At 33.8% G+C, this 14,130-nt stretch overlaps 1 pseudogene; it reads right to left on the bottom strand.

The window, feature by feature from the left end:
* Positions 1 to 1,346: 1,346 nt before the first annotated feature.
* Positions 1,347 to 3,012, bottom strand: LOC148803280 (serine carboxypeptidase-like 50 pseudogene; annotated as a pseudogene).
* Positions 3,013 to 14,130: the final 11,118 nt, after the last annotated feature.

A 14,130-nucleotide genomic window follows, 5' to 3' on the forward strand; every position in this document is an offset into this window, starting at 1 on the left:
AAAAGTGGAACCCCAAATTCATTGGGATGTCCACAGAGGGAAAATCAATTTGAAATTTAAAAAGGAAAAGAAAAGGGAAACATTTGGGAAAAAGAAAATTTTAAATCTATTAAGCCCTTGTTCTTGCTTAGTTCTAAATATTTTTGAGCTATATTTGAAAGCCCAAACCTTTGGAATTTTTGTGCTGAGCTTGAAAACAATATTCGAGAGGTTTGTGGGAGATACAAGTGTCAAATTGCTCTTGCGGTGTGACTAGCACTATATCAACTAGCATGGTTCTTGTAAGAGGGCATAGTTGTATGGTATAGCTAGCAGCAGGTCAACCAGGTAGGGGTTTTATAAGGTGTGTCTTGTACTAGATCTATTAGCTTGTGTACATTTTACTTGAATTAGTGGATTGAATTGTCAAGGGGTTTTCTTGAGGAGGGGACGTAGGCTGGGAAAGCTGAACCTCTATAAATCTGTTTACACCTCTTACTCACTCCTCTCTATTCTTAGTTCATCTCATTAAATCATATACTTGTAGTTGGGATTAGCTCTTAATTATTTTATGCAATATTGTTTAGTGAGTTACTAATGTTTTTGATAATTAATATCATATTCATTCACCATAGTTCTTATTTATCTACAGCATTGTACTATGCGTGAACATTCTCATTAACTAAACCATATATTTGTGAAAAATAACTCCAAAAACCTAATTCACCCCATATGGGGTTATATATATTTACACAACAACATACATATCCCCAATTCATAACCTTCATACATGTCCACAATGAAAAGTCCATATTCCTCAAACACTTAACGTCACCATCACCAGACACAACTTCATTCTCTACTACTAAATTCACAATCAAGATCATACCCAAGACATACAAGCATCCATATAGAAAGACCCATTATGGCCATATTCAGGTATTACCAGGTTGCATATCTTCATGAAACCAACCACCTCTTATCACGTACTGCACATATCCACTATTCAAAAATGTGATCTAGTTCTCTGAAATTTTTAAGCCTTAGAATTGTTTTGAAAATTTAAAGAATAATTATAGGCATTCTTTTTCTTTTAGCTTGTTCAACCAATCTTAATAGTAGAATGTTTTGACATATTATCCAAATAAACCTCAATTTATACCAAAGTATTTAACATAACCATAGGGCTTTAATGATATAGTGCTTTAACACTACACACAAGGGCTTTAATGATAGGAATATTACAAAATATCTCTTCATGTAGTACAACTTGCATACAAATACATGACTAGAATTCAATGCGAATCCTCTAAATTTAGACTTCATTATGCCAATTTCTAATCTGCGGAAATACCATGCTCCAATTCCTAATCTTCATCCATTTCTTGAGCACACACAAATTGATCAGTGGAGACCATGTGCCCAGAATCTAAAACAACAACATGAATCAAGCTCATCCATTACTGCATATAACTCTTAAGTGATCCATTTACATTCCGAATCTTTCTCCTAGCCATTAGGAATTTCTATAGACCATCCCATTTGAATTGATTGATCCATACTTTGTTGTCAACCACCCCAGCTTTTAAATCAAATTGCCCTTGACATAGCAATACCTTACTCTTATTTACTAATTCCTCCATCATAGATCTTGCACTCTTCATATGATCATCTCTCAAAGGTTCACTTATACCATTGTTGCATGCTTTTCAAATCAAACTTTTTTACCCAAAGCCGTCATTACATCTTCTTCAACAAGAAATTCACTAGCCCATTCAGTTAATTAGTGATTCTTCCTCATAATATCAAAAATGTAGCTAAACTTGTCATTTCCTACAATCGGTGCATGAAATCCTTATCTACCTTAGCTTCTTGTCTCCATTTTCCCTCTTTGGCAAGTGTTGTAGTCTTAACTTGAAGTGCCTCAAGTTTGACCTTATCTTTCCATTAATTAAACTTAAGAAATATGTAGTTGTGGGAATTATAGCCGATTGGATAATAGGGACAGTCCACCCATTACCAATTGCAATTCCCTTTAAATTCAATTTGTGGGAGGTAGATACAAGAGAATTTTGTTGAAGAATAAAAGACCCAATTGTGAGAATGCACTTTCTAGCATAGCTCTCATCAGTGATATAAATTGGGCGAGAATTAAATAATGGGTTAAAGGACATAAATGCATTGAGTGCAACAAAAAGATGGTTGACAATAGTATCCATATCCCTTGGTATTTCTTCAAGTGTTGAAACAATACTATAACCAGTTCCAATTGGATTATCAAGGAAAAGTATGCCAAACTTACAATTCCAAGCACTGGGATTTGGTTTCATACTTGAATTAAATTGCAAGAAGTCCACTTCGCTTAGGTGTTCAAAATCCAATCCAAGGGCTGATCTCATAAAGGTTTCCAAGCACCTTTGCGCTTTATAAAATGCATAGTACATGCCAAAACTAGACTTCGGGCTGATTAGAAGGTAGCCACTTTTGGTGAGAAGGGCTTGTTTTGGGAAGACAAAGGCGTTAGCCAAAGAAATGCAGAAAAAGAAAAAAGAGGACGAGGCACAAGAGTCTGGTGATTAAATTCCATTTGTATGTGCTACTTAGGTCAATGAGCTAGGTTGTATTCTTGGTAGAATGGCACCTACAAATGCATGTAGGAGATTGATAGTTATTATTAGCCGAAAATGCTTTTACAAGATAAATTATATTTAGATAGATATTTTTAGATATTAAAATTATGAAATAGACATTGTTGCATGTCCCCAAAAAGATAAACAATAAAAATGAAATATGATGCAAAATCTTGTCCTAGGATCATAGAGTCTGTCTTTTATTGTCAAAGTGTTTTAGCTTGCACGCATCGATACAATACCAACTTATCGTTTATCCTACTTTTTTTCCAGCACAAGTTAGAGTAGTGTTGTAAAAAGCCTGATCCAAAATTGGGTTTGTTGTATTTTCTAAAAGACTGTCTAATGAAATAATAAAATAGTATTTCTAAAATATTCAATACATAAACCTTACATTAGCCATGTTGTTGAGGGTTAAGACCCCAATTTAATGTGTCATACCTAGAAAATTGAATGTGTCAAAAACCCACTTATAAATGGACCTTTTTTCAAGAATCTAATTTTGAATGTAATTTTAGAGTATGTAACACTTTTTTTGTGTCCAAGTAATTACATTTAATAATTTCTTAGTGGAATTATTTTAATCAAAACCTCTAAGGCCCCGTTCGCTTTTCGGTAAGTTATTTACCCGGGAAAATACAATTACCTAGGTAAGTTTTTTCTAGGGTAAGTGCATTTATCCATTTTAGTCATAAAAATCCACTATTAAAATGGGCATTTTTGTCCCATTCAAGTGTTAACAACTTTCTTCCTAGGTGGGAAAGTTATTTATCCACCTAGGAGATGGGTATCACTTACCTGGGTAAATGATACCTAGGAAAATGAACTTTGCAATGTCCCCACATTAATCTGAAAAATGAACATGAGATTCTTGGTCAATGGGAACCAAAATCCCATTAACCAACTTTCTCCCCTCTCAAAATCCAGAAAAAGAACACCCCCTAAATGGGAAACCATTGAGTAGTTATATTACATTCTCTTTCCTTTGGTTCTTGTTATTTTTTTCTTTTGAGTAATGTACCATATCAAGAGACTGTAGAATATATAATGGATTAAAAAATTCTTATATAAGGTATTTGACAAACTATTTTCTAGTTCATCTTCAATTATGTAGACATTTGAACCATTAGCTTTTTACATATCTCTTTTGTTATATATCTTTTTAATTTTTTTTATAAATGTAGTGATTTAATTAGTAGTTGAAAATTGATGCAGTCTATGCTGAGTTAGCCTCTAACAATGAGCATCTAGTATATGTTTCAAAACATTGGATGACATTTTAATTTTAAATTTTACTAAAAGTGTATTAAAGATTTGTCAACGTTGATGTTTACCTTATTTATGCTCAAATGCAATAGAAATTTAATGAATTAATTAATTATCTCATGAAGAAAGTGAATACATATGGACAAGGAAACTACTATCGTAAATGAAATATCATCAAACCGTAGCAAATGGAATATATAATTGGATACATAAGAGAAAGAATTGAAACTTTTTACTTGGAATATATATTAAAATATTTTTCTACTCATCAAAAAGTGTCATCTTACATTTTTTATTGATATTGGAGTAAGATATGATAGAGAGATTGATAAAAGAGTGGATTTAGATCAAATTGTTCCTACAATAACAATTAGAATAGATTGAGACCATTTGAAATGGACATACTTGCATTATTCTTTAAGAGAAGAGAAACCAAAGGACTTTGGCGAGTAGTTTTTCTTGTTTTCTCCTTTTCCTTTTTTTGTCGACCTCCAAAACTAGGATGTAAATTGTTAAGTTATGAGTTGGTTTTCATTACATAAGACTATTGATATGGAGTTATAGGTTGTTTCTTCATTAACTACACCAAATTTAGGTTTCTATGAGGTGTCTTAAGCTTTGCAAAATGAGCCTATTCCAATGTATAAATACTTTGAACAAAATTAGTGCTATATTTAGATTTGATTTACTTTTTAACCAATTTGATGCCTAAAATAGAAACATAGAAAACATGATCCCCGCTACAAATGAGTATTTTTTCCATTTTCAAATCTGAAGCCATATACATATTCTTGATTTTCTAATTTAAAAAACATGTTATCACCTATTCTAATATTAAGTTCCATAATTTTTCTTTTCTTTGTGAATTCCAAGTGTGGCTAATGTTTTTAATCTATTGTCTTGTAATAGAAGAATGACAGATACTACTCATTCGACTAAAATAAGTCAAATGTCTTTGGTTGGATCAAGCAAAGTGCAGAAAGGAGGAGCTTACATTTCCTTACTATGGTTTTAGAGTCATTGTCATGTATTTAGATTATTTGCTTGTGACAAGGGTTCAAATTTGGTTATATTGCACCTAAGGAAGATTTTATGGACCATGTTAACCATTGAAATTGGTTAGAACTACTATAGTTTTGATTTAAAATGATTTGGCGGAAATTATGATAAATCAATAAATTTCTACAGGTCAAGAAACATCCCCCAATCAACCATGAATGATCCCAGGCTACAACAATACATTCCCGATCTACTAGTTCTTGCTTAGTTTTAAATCTATTGAGCCCTTGTTCTTGCTTAGTTTTAAATATTTTTTAGTTATATTTGAAAGTCTAATCCTTTGGAATTTTTATATTGAGCTTGAAAACAATATTCAGGAGGTTTGTGGGAGATACAAGTGTTGGATTGTTCTTGTAAGAGGGCAGAGTAATGTGGTATAGCTAGCAACGGGTCAACCAGCTAGAGATTTTATGAGGTGTGTCTAGCACTAGATCAATTAGCTTGTGGACATTTCACTTGAATTAGAAGATTGAATTGTCAAGGGGTTTCCTTGAAGAGAGGACATAGGCTAGGAAAGCTGAACCTCTATAAATCTGTTTGCGCCTCTTACTCCCTCCTCTCTATTCTTAGTTCATCTAATTAAATCATATAATTGTAGTTGGGATTTAGCTCTTAATTATTTTATGCAATATTCTTTAGTGAGTTACTAAAATTTTTTATAGTTAATATCATGTTCATTCATCACAGTTCTTATTTATCTACAACATTGTATTATGTGTGAACATTCTCATTAACTAGACCATAGATTTGTGAAAAATCAAAACAAAAACCCAATTCACCCCCTTTTGGGGTTATATATATATTTACACAACAGCATACATATCCCCAATTCACAACCTTCATATTAGATTCGTTGTGCCCAACAATGAAAGTTCATATTCCTCAAACACTTGGTCAATACCTAGTGTCACCATCACCAAACACAACTCCATGATCTATTACTAAATTCACAATCAAGATTATACCCAAGACATACAAGCATCCATATAACAAGACCCATTATGGCCATATTCATGCATTACCAGGTTGCATATCTTCATGAAACCAGCTACCTCCTATCTTGTGTTGCACATATCCACTATTCGTCATTTAAATTTTGTCATTTTATTTTGTCTTTTTAGGGGTAGGGGAATCAAATATTCAAAACTGGGCATACTTGGAGAGGAACTGAGTATTCAAAAATGGGATCCAGTTCTTTGATATTTTTAAGCCTTACAACTTTTTTAAAAATTTAAATAAAATTATGGGCATTCTTTTTCCTTTAGATTGTTCAATTTTTGTATTAAGCTTGAAAACAATATTTAGGAAGTTTGTGGGAGATACAAGTGTCAGTTTGCTCTTGTATTGTGGCTAGCATTATTTCTACTAGCTACGATCTTGTAAAAGGGTAGAGTTATGTGGTATAACTAGCAGCGGGTTAACCAACTATAGTGGATGATCCATCATGGGCCAACCAACCAGTGAGATCCATCATGGGTCAAATATCTGGGCATGTTATGGCAATTTAGCAAATCAAATGAGTGGGTGATCATGGTGATAGGATCGACCCTTTTGTCAGACAAAGTGAATATCAGGATTTACACTTTCTTTGATGGAAACCTAAACTACCAACTATGGACTTCAACTGCTTTTGAAATCTGATTTGCAAAATGTATTTATATGTTATATTAATATTTTATGAAAAGACTTGTAAAAGGTTTTAATCTAGGGATCCATCCGAGTAGAGAGTGTAATGTTGCATTTTGTAGTTAAGGAAGAGGTCCTTCCTTGTAAACAGTGTTAAGGATGATTATGAGTCAAGAGATTAGGTGTGATAAATCATTATAGGGCTGATTACCTTATGGGCTTCATCTTACATAAGTTCATTATTTCATTATCCTTGGGTCTTTATGGGGTGGTTAAATCCAATGATCATTTATATGTACATGTTAGGCTCAACTAAAGCCAAGCTGATTAGGGTGGGGGGCAATGAATTTGGCCTAACCTCTTCTAGAGGTGGGGCCGAATCCTTGTAGGTCCTACACCATGCAATGTTCAAACCTATATGGCCTATTATGGGCCATAAGACCCATTAATATGATTAGTTAAGTAGGCACATGATAACTTAAGTTGTCATAATCGAGCAAATTTTGGGTGATGGATATAGGTATAGAGCACCCATTCTTCTTATAAGATAGAGTTGATAAACCTTGGTCCAATCTAATTTGAATTTATCTCCTAACAAGACTAGGAGAGTGCTCTATATAAGAGAAGAGATGGATGGGCAAACCAAGATATAGTTTGTTTCATCTCTAGTAGGGACTTATTTCTTTCAATTCCTAACTAAGTTTTTGGATAAAAACATCAATCCTAAAAAGTCTTACACCGTTGCATTAGTCCCAAGAAGGTTGGAGGTTCGAAGTGCAGAAACTGCATTGCTGAATCGACTTCAAATCATTGCTACACCATATTCAGTGGTAGGCTAGTTTGGTTTTGACATTGGGTGTGAACCACCACTTTGGGAGTTGCGTTTATGGACTCCATATTAGGTATGATCAGAAATTAATTTGGATTTCAAATTTGGTCCAATTCAGATTTGGGAGTTGTGTTTTTGATTTCAAAATCATTGAGAAATCGGTTCTTGGAATAGGTTAGAAAAAAAATTAAAAATTCAGTTAACCACTAGGTCTGGTTCAGCCATGTCTAATTTGATTTCTAACCCTTCCAACGACCCTACTATTGAAGCAACTAGCAAACTTCAAAGGCTGTTAGGTGCCATTGTTGCAATCTTCAACAGTCAACACTATTATCAACTCTTCTTCTACTCCCTTTGGCATGATGGCATCAATTATTTCCCCTATCACTTGAATCATTCTCAATCTTTGATTTTGTTGCATGTGTTGTTTAATAAACCTGACTCCTATCATCTTTGTATATGCTTGATTTCTTGTATACAATAATAGGGCTTCTACAATTGATTGATGTGTAATCATATTTTTCAAATTAGATTTTTGGCTCTAGCAACCTTTGAACTTTGTCAAAAGCCACTTTTGACCCTAAAGATTCAAAAGGGCTATTTTCGCCTTCAAACTATGTTGAAAAGGCCATATTAAACCCACATGTGATGACACTAGATATGTGATTGACAATTATGTTAGACAAATAATAAAATAATAAGGCCTACTGATATGGCAATGTTCAAGTCAAAATAAAATATGGGAAATGAAATTTGAACATATCAACTAATGCTAATCAACTTAAAATTGACAATAATTTCTTACCTAATGGTTAGGATGTGTTGAGAAATTTAATCTAATAAAATTTCTTTCTTCAATATGAGTTAACCATTTGCATCCCCCCTTTTTTTATGTTCATTTGAATGATAAAGCTATCAGACTACGACGGTGACTCCAACAACCCCAAATCATGGAGGTGACTAGTTTCATCTTGACAAACCATAACACAACCAACCATTCATCTAAGAGATGACCAAAATTGCTCTTAGAACCAAACTGAAGGGATGGGATATCCATCACATGGATGCCTAAGTCTTGCAGAATGGATTGGGCGAATTTCAAAAATTTAATCCATCTTTGCAGGGAATCGAATTCCCTATTTTAAAATTATTTCAATGATCAATCTTGAACCATGAACCAAACCAGATCTGAACCATGAACCATGAACCAAATTATTTCAATGATCAATCGAATTCCCTATTTTAAAATTATATAAATATATTTTGTAAAACAAAATCTCAACAATTGAAATCGGCTGCCGGCAGTCTTGGTTTCCATCAGAGAGAGTGCATCCCTGATCATTACCTTTGTCTGACAAAGGGGCTGATCCCGTCACTATGATCACCCACTCAGATGAATTCTCGGACTGTCCCAACATACCCAGGTTTTGACCCCTGCTAAGGATCTCACTGATTGGTACATCAAAGACAGCCCAATCCGACACCTAGTGTAGTATCATAATCGAGTCTAGGGGTTAGGTGTAACTTTCCAGTTTTGCCCATCTATCTCCAAGGTCCAAGGCAATACTGGAAATCTGGTCCGGTTCAAAGGTTCTATTAATCCTACACTGCATGTGCTTCGAGTCTCACCCTAGTAGCTGAGACAAGCCACCCCAACAGTTGGCAGCACACCAACGTCAGCCTTGGCAGGATAAATCTCCCCAGACTTACCCAATGGCTATAAACATTCTAAACTAATACAAGTCTCATTAAGTGTCCAGTTTAAGGGTATTACAGAGAAACACACCACAGGAACATAAATCAAATGTGTACTTTATTCATTTACAATAAATTCATAATGTACATAAATCTGATTGAAGCTAAGGACATACAACTGTCTAACAATGGTGTGGCTGTGTTAGAAGTGGACAGTTGGTTGCTTACCTAGCCAGTCCTTCTCTACATGTCATTCGTCTAAGAGAGATGTTGCTATTAGACTGCAATGGTAACTTCAGTAGTCCTAGTAATTGGTACATTAATGGCCAAATCGTTGCTAGAATTTACAGGAAGTGGATTTCACTCTTCCTCCATAACCAAATCTAGAAGATCATACTAAACATCTTCATTTCTTTAACTAAAACAAATAGACATTTTTTGGAATGATTTGCATAGGATATTTTCAAGAGTCCTATGCGAATTTGTATCTCCTACCCACACCTACCAATGCCTCATTATATTTTTACATTGAGAATATCTCCTATATTTTCATATTACCATTCATGAGGAGATTTTCCCAATTGTAGTGTCATGTGGGCATGTGTGGGTAGGATATTTGAATTCATCCTATGCACACCCTTAGCGACGGATCCAACCTTTAGTGCATTATGATAAAATAATGATAGAAATTTTTAGCAACAATTTAAATTCCATCAGTATAGCATCATAAGACCATACCAGTATAACCCTATATCGACACTCATTGTGGGTACATGTTGATCACCACAAACGTAATAATGTAGAAGGTGCTAAATCGATGCCACAGAGACACCCGTGACAAGTTCATGAATCGACGACACACATCTGCAATGAGTTCAAAGCCTGCACAGATTTGCGATGAGCTTAGGGTCCCCATGGACTTGCAAAAGGCCCAAAGCTAGGGCACCATAAAAGAATTCGAAGTCACCAGAGATCTGTGATGAACACAAGGCCATTGCGAGCCCACGATGAGCTCAAAGCCATCGTGAACCTATGATGAGCTCAAAGCCATCACAGGTCAGAGACGAACAAAGAAATACATGATTTACTTACACCAGTCGTGACATAACGCCTAGTAAGATTAGAAAAGACACGTAAGATTAGTATTGACGTCATTCGTGCTACATTAGTTTAAGAGACTTGCAAAAGGAAATAGCATACGTGTATTATGAAAATCCTTAGACAAAAAGAAACCACGTCCTGCAGGGATTTAATAAGACATGTGACAAAACCCTAGCGGTGTCCCCTTACAACTGACACCTAATCAAGGATTCCCTTTCCTAATTGGAATAAAACACTTTTTGCTCCTTCCTTTCAGGACATTGGGTTCTCTCCCTATAAAAGGAGGCCTAACTCATAACGAGGACAACATTCAGTCAACCATAGCCTTTAACCTACCATTTGCTCTTACCCTTCCTTCATCCTTCAAGGAGACTCCTGTACGTAGCCTTACCACTACACTCACACCCGTAAATCGCATGCCTTGCTCTACCGTGATGGATATTTTATCTATACAAATGGTTCATGTCCATTGGCACATGTCACATTTTTTGTAGTGAAATGTCATATTAATCAATGTATTAAGGACTGTTAGATCCAACATTCAAATGTTCCTCTCTTCCCCTACCTTAAAATCTTATCTCTTTTAGTCCTCACTCCTCAAAATGAACAAGAATAAAACACAACTAAGACTGTTAATGATGAAGAACATAAGAGAAACTTCTATAGGATGTTTGAAATGCTTTTTCAATACAAATCTAGAAAATAACTAATAACTAAAGAAAAACTATTTCAAGTGTTTTCTATGATCAATGTTTGAACAATTGCACTAGAAACAAGGAAAAAACACAATCCTTCTCAGAAGAAGGAAGTCTAAACTCAAATTTTATAATTTTCTCTAACCAAGGAATTATAGCAGATTTGGGATCGAATCCCACCTACACCTGGGTCAAAATTATAGATCCATGCATTGAGAGTAGGGTTGTACAAGGGCCAGTTTAGTTTGGTTTCAGTTAATTGTACCAACCAAACTGATACTATCGAGTTGACATTTGTACTGACCAAAGATAACTTGCAAACTCTTAAAACCAATTATATCATTCAATTTACTCAGTTAAACCGTTAAAAGTTATCTTATGGTGGTATTGTTTTGTATTGCAATATTAAAGGTCATCATTTACATTAAATGATAACTTTGTACGGAGAAACTAGGCAAGAGTTTAGGTCTCACCATGAAATTAGATTAGATGTGTGGTGATAGACCTCATTTCATTCAAACAATTAGATGGTGTTTTTTTATCATTATATTTATGGGATTGAGGAGAAAGTACAGAACCTAGCCTAGGAATCTAGCACTAGGATGGTAGATATATAAAGCCTAAGAGCTATTGATTGTATGAAAACATTGACAAAAGAAATAAACAAAACCACTTATTTCATAGCATATGATAGGTGTAGTTGGTTCGGTTTAAAATTGGTTTATAAAGTCAAAACCCAAAATCAAACCAATACTTTATAATGAATAAAACCGAAGCCAACCCAACTCATTTGTAAGCTGACCAAATTGGATAGAATCGATCCGGTTTGGTTTGTTTTTACCATTTTCTCTCTCTCTGTTTGAGACACTAGAGAAAAGGGTATCCAATTTTGTCTTAGTCATCATCCATCATCTAGCATTATTGTAGTCACAAGACTAGAGTGAAGAAGATGTGTGTGGATTTGTGACTCAAAGAAGCAGAGTTTATCTTAGGTTATTTAGAAAGAGACATTAAAAAAAGTGGGCCCACCTATAGTTAATACTTTATTAATTATTGTTAAATAAAAATAATTAATTTTGTTTTTACTATTGCTCATGTCTAAAGAAGTGGGAATTTTAAATGCCACCCACCTATAACTTTTTAGATTTATTTTGACTTCAGTAGTGTCATATCAACAAGTCTAACAAAATGGCTAATAACGTCTCTAACATCATCACTTTTGGATTTATTGTGGTCTTTTCACCACAGCCTCTTTCGAATCTTTAGGGTCAAAAGTGGCTTTTTATGCAATATTCAAGGGTTGCTAGAGCCAAAGACTTGTTTCAAAATAGAAATTTCAGTTTAACCAGGTAAAGTTGCTAATTTATATATGATTTTACAAAAACATCATAGTGAACACAAGACCAAAACTGAAGATCAAAACTCATTTGACATTTATGCATTTTGAAGCCAAATTGTCAAACATCCTTCAATTGTTTGGTTTGATCATTTATCCTAGTTTGTGTTTTTTAATTTCTTTTTATTTCTACATTTTTCTATGTTTTCTGTAATTTTTCTATAGCTTTTTTGAATTTCTGCAAATTTATGTGTTTTAAGTATATAGGTTTACCCTATTGATATCTACCATGTGGTTAGGGGTGGCCACGAGCTAAGCTCTTCACAAGCTACTCAAGCTCGCTCAGCTCAATTTCAACCGAGCTTCGAGCCGAGTTCAAGCCTAATAAATCTCGGCTCGTGAAGCCCGCGAGTCGGCTCGAATATCTACATACATACATACATATAATAATAATAATAATAATAATAATAATAATAATAATAATAATAATAATAATAATAATAATAATAATAATAATAATAATAATAATAATAATAATAATAATAATAATAATAATAATAATAATAATAATAAAATAATAATAATAATATATGATATAAATATTATATATTATTTTTATTTTTATATATAATAATAACTAATTATTATAATTCTTAATTTTTTAAAATATCAAATAAAATTATATATATTTTTTAATTTTATAAAACATTGTTCTCAAGTTAAACTCGAATCGAATTTAAACTTATGAGCTTTTGACTCGAGCCGAACTCGAATAACTAGCTTTCAGCTCGACTCAACTCGAATCCACCCTTACATGTGATAGTCATGAGAATGACAAAACAATTTTCTAAAATTGATTTTTAGGTACATGGGTTGACCTAACCCATATCTACCACATGACAATCATGAGAATGACAAAACATTATATTTGATTTTAGGATTTGCGATTAGCCCAACCCGTATCTGCAATGTGGTACAAAACAATCCTCTAAAAATTATTTATCTAGTATGTGGGTTGATCCAAACCATATCTTCCATACATACATACATACACACGTGTGCGTGTATATGTATGCATATGATTGTATATCAGTCTATGTATAAAGTATCTATAAATAAAATTTGTACATATTTTTAATTAATTATACTTTTAAATTGGGTCACATAAATCATTTCAAACCCGATCAATCCGTCCAAACTTAACTAATCCAACTTGGCCCAGCCCGAACCCAAGCCCAACTTGAGTTGTGTTTGGTTAAGCTTGGATTGGGCCTGGGTTGGTAAACTTAAGTTTAACCTCAAGTTGGACTAGGTTTGCACCTTTAGGAATGGGTCTAGATTGACCTTCAACTCGACCCAAACCCACTTGAGTTGCACTCCTAATCATCAGCATCATAAAAAATTTTTGCGTGTGAAGCACGTGCACACTTACTAGTTCACTTAAATACACTTACCTCAACGAGTGTTTCCTGTTTCCTAAGAAATATATTAAAAGGAACAATTTTGTTAAATAACCTAAGGAAAATAATTTTTTCATAGATTCCACATAAATCAGAAAAAAAAACATGGGTATCTTAATCAATGAAAACTAAAATCCCATTGACCAACTTTGCCCCTCTCAAAATCGAGAAAAAAGGGGCCCTAAGTAAATTTTTATACTTTAAGGGTAAATAATCGTATGATAATTAGACCAACCTGCAAACCCGACCCAATACAACTCGAAAAAACAGGGTTAGGGTCTCATATTTAGCTACCTGAATGTGAAAATGACCCGACCCGATCCAATCCGGAAAAAAATTGGGTTGGGTCATGGGTCAACCTGTTGACCCGATTGTCAAGTTTAATTGGAACTATATATGCATTGTTAGAAGTTTCCACTCTTTAATTTTTTCTATTTGGTCTTACTCTTTATTA

Source organism: Nelumbo nucifera, chromosome 1 (genome assembly GCF_055504915.1).
Source record: "Nelumbo nucifera cultivar China Antique chromosome 1, China Antique-T2T, whole genome shotgun sequence".
Classification (NCBI taxonomy): domain Eukaryota; kingdom Viridiplantae; phylum Streptophyta; class Magnoliopsida; order Proteales; family Nelumbonaceae; genus Nelumbo; species Nelumbo nucifera.